Genomic DNA, 9636 nt, shown 5'->3' with positions numbered 1-9636 from the left:
CTAATTAAAATATCAGGGCAGTTGTCCTGTCAGCCACCCAATAAATAACATCTTTTACGGTGATTTTTTTTTTCAAGTTGTCAGTAACGAAAGTTTCCTCGCCATCTAATACAGTCCGTACGAAATTTTTTGTATAGTACAGTTTTATAAACTGCAGAATACCCTGGTCCATGGGTTGCAGTAACGGGGTCACATTTTGTGGTAGGAAATAGCTTTAATTTCATTACATATAAGCTCCGTTACTTCAGGGTGTGAAGTAGCATTGTATAAGAAAAGTAGGGCTCTTTTGGGAAGCCCCCTTTCCTTATTAAATATATAAAAACGGATGGTTCAACTTGTTTTTCAAATCACTCCTTAAAAAGTGCAGTATTCATCCATGTTTTCCTTTAAGCCCTATAATAAACAGGCAAAGCGTTCATGTCATTCAAAGCTCGTGGTTTTTTAGATTTGCCAATGGCCGTTAACAGTGACATCAATCTCAGATGACTGCGAAAGTTTTGAATTAAAGTTAACTTTCGGATAATCCGAACTTTTCGGAATCCGAACAGGCTGTCCCCCTAATTAGTTCGGATTTGCGGGGTTCTACTGTACACATAAAACACAAAAAAGACTGTTATATACAGGGCCGATGACTCTTGGTAGAATATAGGTCGTTCAATATTCCATAAGCTCTTTTAATCCATTTAACTCATTGGATGCCTCGCCGTAACCTAGGGTTTTTCACTGCGTGCCAATCGCTTAGGGCTTGGCAGGTCCATGTCACCAGCCCCCCTTTTTCAATTTGAGGGTCAAAAAAAAGCTCATTCGTTTGTATTGCGTTAGTACTGGATTGTATCACCCTTCATTCGTTTGTACTGCCCCCACCCTTTTAAATCTGCCTGGAGGGGCTGGTGACATGCCATCCCCCCCTTTTTCGATTTGAGGGTCAAAAAAAAGCTCATTCGTTTGTATTGCGTTAGTACTAGATTGTATCACCCTTCATTCGTTTGTACTGCCCCCACTCTTTTAAATCTGCCTGGAGGGGCTGGTGACATGCCATCCCCCCTTTTTCGATCTGAAGGTCCGGGATGGGTATGTTCGTTTGTACTGCGTTAGTATCGGATTGTATCGTCCTTATTTTGTTTGTACTGCCCCCATCCGTCTAGATTGGCCTGGGGGGGCCAGTGACATGCTACCCTCTACTCTGCACTTTTTGCCTTCTGAATGTCGAAAATAGGCTATTTCGTTTGTAATGCGTTAGTACTGGATTGTATCACCCTTCATTCTTTTGTACTGCCTCCACTCTTTTAAATCAGCCTGGAGGGGCTGGTGACATGCCAGCCCCCCTTTTTCGATATGGGGGTCCGGGATGGGTATGTTCGTTTGTACTACGTTAGTATCGGATTGTATCGCCCTTATTTTGTTTGTACCGCCCCCACCCGTCTAGATTGGCCTGGGGGGCAGTGACATGCTACCCCTCTAATCTGCACTTTTTGCCATCTGACGTCGAAAGTAGGCTTTTTCGTTTGTACTGCGTTAGTACTGGATTGTATCACCCTTCATCCGTTTGTACTGACCCACCCTTTTAAATCTGACTGGAGGGGGATCCCTTTTTTCGATCACGGGGTCCGGGATGGGTATGTTCGTTTGGAATGCGTTAGTATCGGATTGTATCGCCCTTATTGTGTTTGTACCGTCCCCACCCGTCTAGATTGGCCTGGGGGGGCCAGCGACATGCTACCCTCTACTCTGCACTCTTTGCCTTCTGAACGTCGAAAATAGGCTATTTCGTTTGTACTGCGTTAGTACTGGATTGTATCACTCTTCATTCGTTTGTACTGCCTCCACCCTTTTAGATCTGTCTGGAGGGGCTGGTGACATGCCTTCCCCCCTTTTTCGATATGGTGGTCCGGGATGGGTATGTTCGTTTGTACTGCGTTAGTATCGGATTGTATCGCCCTTATTTTGTTTGTACCGCCCACCCGTCTAGATTGGCCTGGGGGGCCAGTGAGATGCTACCCTTCTATATTTAAAACAGGGGAGGATTAATGCTAAGAGTAAGGACACAAAATTAGCCAAACTATTATAGGAACACCGCGGGTGTAAAATTTGGTAAATTCATCAAAAATGTAACGAATTACATTCTGAAACTGAAAAACAGGCTTGCAAGCCACTCTCCATGGGGAATGGAAAGTTACACCCTCAGATGGATCTCGGAGTAGTTCTACGCTACCGATTTGAAAAATGGTGCATGTATTTGTTGGAGATATTTTGAACACCATTTTCGATCAGAAATCAGAGGAGCGACCTTGCCTTTTCCTACTAGGAAGAAATTTATCCATCCCTTCAATAAATTTTACAGTTTTACATGCTATCGATATGAAAATCAAAGATCTCATGCGGCGCATTCCGAAATGCACTCTTCGTTGTACAATTTCAACCTCTCTGGATAACTGATTAACTGAAACATACATACGGCAGAATTCATTGGAATCGAAAATTATTAAAAGTATTTGGAACATTAAATAAAAAATTCCCACAATCAGTGTCTTTCCTGGGGATGGCCCGTTTCGGCGCCGGCGATTCGGCGCCAGCGATTCGGCGTCGGCGTTTCGGCGCCTGCCGGTTCGGCGCCCGCCGATTCGGCGCCCGCCGATTCGGCGCCGGCTGATTCGGCGACAGATACTTTGGCAAAGTGAGAGAGAAAAAAAATAGTTGTTAATGTATGATAGTCTGAAATTTTCTTTAACAAAAAATGTAGAGTCAGGAGAACAATTTTCGACATTTTAATTTTAGAAGATGTAAAATAATACCCGAAAGTTAGGTTTGGACCGAAGGGTTAGGTCTTCCTCCTTTGAAAATTGTACTGTATAATATATAATATATATAATATATTAATTTTTTAATTAATTATGTGCAATTAAATAGCTTACATTTACAAAAGTTGGAAAAAATAACATTTAATATATTTTTTTAGTGTGGTATAGATATAAATCAAGAGCCTCTTAAATTTCTAAAAAAGTAACGTAGGTATAATCTGGCGCCAAAACAGCCGACGCCGAATCGGCCGGCGCCGAACCGGCCGGCGCCGAACCGGCCGAAGCCGAATCGGCGGCGCCGAACCGGCCGCGCCGAACCGGCGGCGCCGAATAGTACTAGACCCGTCTTTCCTACCATCTAATGCGAGAGACCAGATAACAATAATTGCCGTTGCTATGTTATGGTAATTTGTTTTGTAGAAAGGTTTGTATTGTTCATTTATGACTGCAATGAGATTCAGAATTTCCGTATTCCATTTGCAAAATAAATATAGTGTCAAAAACTTGCTTATACATTTGACGCACTGTCTGTCAACGTGTTAATTGACTCTACAGATTCAGTGCCAAAACGAGACATTTTTATAGAAAAATATTTGCAAATATATGAAATGCCAAACTGACCTATTAAATAAACAATGACAGTGCAATTTTCGATTTTTTACTATGGAATTATCGCTGTATAGACCAGACGGATCTGTTTTGAAGTGGATGTGAGAGGTGGCATTCCGATTTTTGCAGATAAAATTAGGTGACAAGTTCAGTAATTATATTGGCTTATGATCCTTCTCAAATATGCCCGGAACATTAATAAAAATATTCAAATATTTAAAAATTTCGAAAAACATCGATTTTTTTCAACTTTTGAATCGTTTTTAAAACGATTCATTTTGGAACAAAGTCGTAGGGAAATAAAATAAAGATAATTGAATTTTTTATGATATACGACTATAACATACACTTAATAGATTTTGCATAATAATTTTGCGATCTAAATTTTTTTTAAAAAGTTAAAATTTTTTATAAACTTTCTGAACAAAAAGTAGACCGTTATTTAGAAGTTTGCTAATTTTTTTACATATAAAGATACGCCCTACCTATTTAATACACTTTACAGAACTTGGTTCTGTGAGTTGGTTTATTTAATCGGCCTCGGCAATGTTTTAAAGTTATACACAATTTTTTGGCTTATAAACAAATACAGAGAGGACGTTTGAGTTAATAAATTTATTTTTCTGTTATTTATCAAATAAACATTTTTTTCTGTTTTAAGACAACAGTAAAATGTATCTCGAATTAACTAAATTAAATACTTTCCTCTGTTTGTCTCAGTTAATTAAAAAAAAATTTGGGCACCCTGTATAAGTAATTATGTAATAAACAGAGAATTGAATAATCTTTCAAATAAGCTAGATCATTACCCACATTTTCATTTAAAAAAATCATCGATTACATCATCACACCCAGATGGATGACGTTACTAGTATGATAGATATCCCAAAAATTATAATTTAAATATAAAAATCGACCTGTTTAGGGATTTATCTCCAGAGTTGCCCATTCTCGAGAAAATGAATTTATTCCAACTCAAACGTCCTCACTATATTTGCTTATAAGCAAAAAATTGTTTGTATCCTTAAAACAGTGCTGAGGCCGCTTAAATAATCCGATTTTAATTTTGTAAAGTGTATTGGATTGGTAAAGTACCTCTCGATATGTAAAAAAATTAGCAAACTTCTAACGCCTACTTTTTGTTCAGAAAGTTTTTAAAATTTTTTAAAGTTTTCTAAAAAAATTTAGATTGCAAAATTATTATGCAAAATCTAGTATGTCGATTTTAGTGAAATTTTGTGGACGGATTGAGTATGTTGTAAGAATTTTCTAACTAAAATACGAAGGTTCTAAGTGCAACCAAAGTGGTTGAAAAGCATTGAATAAAAAGAGGCTTATTTTGCCCTCTTAATTTGTATTTATTGCTATTTTGCAGAAAGAATAATCATTTAATATATTTTATACCAGTCATGTCGTATATCATACAAAATTCAATTATCTTTATTTTATTTCCCTATAACTTTGTTCCAAAATGAATCGTTGTTAAGTTACAAGCAATGAAAGTTGAAAAAAATCGATGTTTTTCGAAATTTTTAAATATTTAAATTTTTTTAATAATGTTCCAAACATATTTGAGAAGGAGCATAAGTCAATTATAATTACTGAAGTTGTCACCTAATTTTATCTGCAAAAATCGGAATGCCATCTCTCATATCCACCTCAAAACATATCCGCCCTGGTCTATACAGCGATAATTCCATAGTAGAAATCGAAAATTGCAATGTCATTGTTTATTTAATAGGTCAGTTTGGCATTTAATATACTTGCAAATATTTTTCTATAAAAATGTCTCGTTTTGGCACTGAATCTGTAGAGTCAATTAACACGTTGACGGACAGTGCGTCAAATGTATAAGCAAGTTTATGACACTATATTTATTTTACAAATGAAATACGGAAATTCTGAATCTTATTGCAGTCATAAACGAACAATACAAACCTTTCTAGAAAACAAATTACAATAACATATAGCAGCGGCAATTATTGTTATCTGGTCTCTGACATTAGATGCTAAGAAAGATATTGATTGTGGGAATTCTTCATTTAATGTTCCAAATACTTTTAATAATTTTCGATTCCAATGAATTCTGCCGTATGTATGTTTCAGTTAATCAGTTATCCAGAGAGGTTGAAATTGTACAACGAAGAGTGCATTTTGGAATGCGCCGCATAAGATCTTTGATTTTCATATCGATAGCGTCTGAAACTGTAAAATTTATTGAGGGGATGAATAAATTTCTTCCTAGTAAGAAAAGACAAGGTCGCTGCTCTGATTTCTGATTGAAAATGGTGTTCAAAATATCTCCAACAAATACATGTACCATTTTTCAAATCGCTACTACTCCGAGATCCATCTGAGGGGGTAAATTTCCATTCCCCATGGAGAGTGGAGAGTGGCTTGCAAGCCTGTTTTTCAGTTTCAAAATTTAATTCGTTTCATTTTTGACGAATTTACCAAATTTTACACCCGCGGTGTTACTATGTGCAAGGTTTGGCTGATTTTGTGTCCTTACTCCTAGCACTAATCCTTCTCTGTTTAAATGTAGAAGGGTAGGGGTAGTACAAACAAAATAAGGGCGGTACAATCCAGTACTAACGCAGTACAAACGAAATAGCCTATTTTTGACATTCAGATGGCAAAGAATACATAGTAGAAGGGTAGCATGTCACGGGCCCTCCAGGCCAATCTAGACGGGTGGGGGCGGTACAAACAAAATAAGGGCGATACAATCCGATACTAACGTAGTACAAACGAACATACCCATCCCGGACCCCCAGATCGAAAAAGGGGGGATGGCATGTCCCCAGCCCCTCCAGGCAGATTTAAAAGGGTGGGGGCAGTACAAACGAATGAAGGGTGATACAATCCAGTACTAACGCAATACAAACGAATGAGCTTTTTTTTTGACCCTCAAATCGAAAAAGGGGGGATGGCATGTCACCAGCCCCTCCAGGCAGATTTAAAAGGGTGGGGGCAGTACAAACGAATGAAGGGTGATACAATCCAGTACTAACGGAATACAAACGAATGAGCTTTTTTTTGACCCTCAAATCGAAAAAGGGGGGGCTGGTGACATGGACCTGGGCTTGGCCATATGCGGGCGGTTTAACAACGTCGACTGCGCGATTTACCTGTTTTTCCCCTGTTTTTCTTGGTATTAGGGTGAGATCAAGTAAAACAGGTAAATCGCGCAGTCGACGTTGGCAAACCGCCCACATATGGACAAGCCCTTGCGGAGGTGCAGAGCGTAAGTTTACTTATGACGTACGAAAACTTCACCGGCGCTAGACAATGGCAAAGTATGACGTTAATGAACCTCGCTGGCACTGAATTAGCACTGGCGGTGGATTGGAAAGTTTTATTTTCTTTCTTCAACCCATATGCAATGGACTCACACATGCAATCCATTTATCATTTTCTTATTATGTTTGTTTTTTACTCTCCCGGTCTTGAATCTTTTCTCTCTAGTTTGTATTCCCTATCTTAGATACATCCTCTAGAGTAGTTCGTGTTTACATCTTACTGCTGGTCTGTTTATTAATAGTTTCCAGTTTGTTATCTTCCTAATTAGTGCGTCTTCTTCTCTTCTTTATATCTATCCAAACCAGCTCAGTCTTTGTTTTTTTTTATAATTTTCACTCTATTATTTCATGGCTCGTCAGTCTTCTATATTTTTCTTGTTGTGTCTTTATTGGGTCATGTATTCTTCTCATATGTCTTCTCAATTCAGTCAGTAGCCATGGCAGGAGAAGCACGTTCAAATAACACTGCCGATATCAGTAGTAATATAGTTTGCAGAAAATGTAAATCTAAAGTAGTTTCACCGGTAAAGTGTATAATATGTGATAGCTGTTATCATCCCAGTTGTGCCAAAAAACTGGAGTTACAAATTTTTGACAAAGTTTTTACTAAATGTTGTGAAAAAACCGAAGATAAAGCAAACGGCGACTGTGATGACAAATTTTTCGATGCCATCGAAAACTTAGCTGCGTCGACAGAAAATAAGGTAGATATACACATCTTTAAATATATTATCAAACAAAAAGACCTCTTAATATCAGAACTAAAGGAAAAAATATTCCTATTAAATACCCAAATTGACTCATTAAAACAATTAGAAACAAAACAAGTTCCGGAAAAAACTGACTATTCTTTATTTAAAAAATCTAAACACAAAGCTGATAACAATAAACAAGTCTTCAATTCACCAGAGTCAACAATAGGCCAGGAGAAATATAAGGAAAACAATTCAATTAGCGCTAAAGATGTCAGCGAAGCCATAAACCGAGCGCAAAATATAATACCTGCATCTAGCCGAACCGAAAAGACTGGAGATGCCAACATGCAAATAAGCAGTAACAGTCCTACTGATTGGCAGAAAGTGATTTACAAAAAAAGAACACCCAAAAAAAACTTATTAGTGGGTAACTATTCTGGAAATTCTAATGTAGAAGGAGTGGATCAAACAGTTGCTTTACACGTATTTAATCTGAAACCGCAAACATCTGCAGAAGACCTTCAATCATTTTTATCAAAAAAACTGCCAGAAGCCAGCTGCTCAGCTCTTCCATCTCGTCGTCCTGATATATATTCTTCTTTCAAAGTGGAAATCTCGAAAGCAAACTACAATAAGGCGTTGGATGCCTCGATTTGGCCAAACAAAGCCTGTATACGAAATTTTTTTCAATTGAGGAAAAAGAAAGAGCAAATCGAGTAGAAGTATCTATCGACAATGAAACAAAACATACGGCAATTTTTAAAATTATACAGTTAAATACAACGTCTATTAGAAACAAACTTGAAAGGTTGGAAATTCTGTTTGACCAAGAAAATCCCATTGTCGTCAGTATTGCGGAGCACTGGTGTAAGCACGATGAAATATCTCTAATGGTTACTCCGGGTTACGATCTTGTAACCAGTTATTGTCGATCTATCCATGAGCATGGCGGATCAGTTCTGTATGTGAAATGTGGGTATGAATATCAGATCATCAATGTGTGCCAGTTCGCTGTGGAGATGCATTATGAGTGCAGTGCGGTAAAAATAATGTTTTGTGAAAGAAAAGTTGCAGTCATCAGTATCTACAGGCCTCCCAGTGGAGACTTTTATTTGTTTTTGAAGCAGTTTTCCTATACGATTGAACTCTGTAATAGGTATGTTGACGATATTTTTATTTGTGGTGACTTAAACATTGATTATTTAGAAAATAGTTTATTTAAAATTCTTTTTAACGATGTTCTAATGAGCTACAATCTTAGCATAACCTCTATGGTTCCCACAAGGGTAGCGACAAATTGTTTGAACCAAACTTCTATCAGTAAGATTGACTATATTTTAACTAATACAGCTAATATACTTCAATGCAATTCTAATGTTTTTGAAGCGCATTTAAGTGACCATAGAGCAATCAGTTTGGAATTTGTAGTAGACATTAATAGTAGCTGTACTAAATCTAATGACCAGCCTAATTATAAATATTTTAGAGACTTGTCTGACAACAACCTTAAACAAATTTCTTCTGTGCTATCTGTAACTGACTTTGACGATATTTATTTAACCGATAATGTTGATAAATCCTTTGAAAATTTTATAAGTAGTTTAATATATGTATTAGATTATTGCTGTCCAGTAAAACGGTATAATATCAGTAAACAGACTTGCAATAAAAAATGGATTACTCCGGAAGTTAAGCAGTCTAGTGTTCATTTAAAAAATGCTTACTGGCTTAATAAGGAACTAAAAGATGCCAATTCTCTTGCAAATTATAACAAAATTAAGAAAGACCACGCGGAACTATTACAAAAATATAAATTAAAATTCCATGATCAATTGATAAATAATTCAAGTAATAAAAATAAGACTCTATGGAATCTTGTTAACAAGGAAACTGGCAGGAAGTCTATCCAAAAAAACATAGCATTAAATATAGATGGTGAAAGTTGTACTGATTCTAAGCAGTTGTCTGAAGTTTTTTGTGATTATTTTGCTACAGTAACCGAAGAGAAACTGTCAAATCATTTTGGGAATTCTCGATCTAATAGTTGCACATCTTCTACTATTCTTAAAAACAGTTTCGTCTTTAGACCTGTTGTTGGTAATGAGGTAATGAATGTGATCAATAATTTAAAAAATAAAAAAAGTACTGGATTTGATTCTATCTCGATACGAGTATTAAAGGCTATGTCATCTGATATAATAAACCACATTGCATATTTGATAAATTTATCAA

The sequence above is a fragment of the Diabrotica virgifera genome, chromosome 10 (assembly GCF_917563875.1).
Source record: "Diabrotica virgifera virgifera chromosome 10, PGI_DIABVI_V3a".
Lineage (NCBI taxonomy): Eukaryota > Metazoa > Arthropoda > Insecta > Coleoptera > Chrysomelidae > Diabrotica > Diabrotica virgifera.
This window is presented reverse-complemented; position numbering follows the sequence as displayed.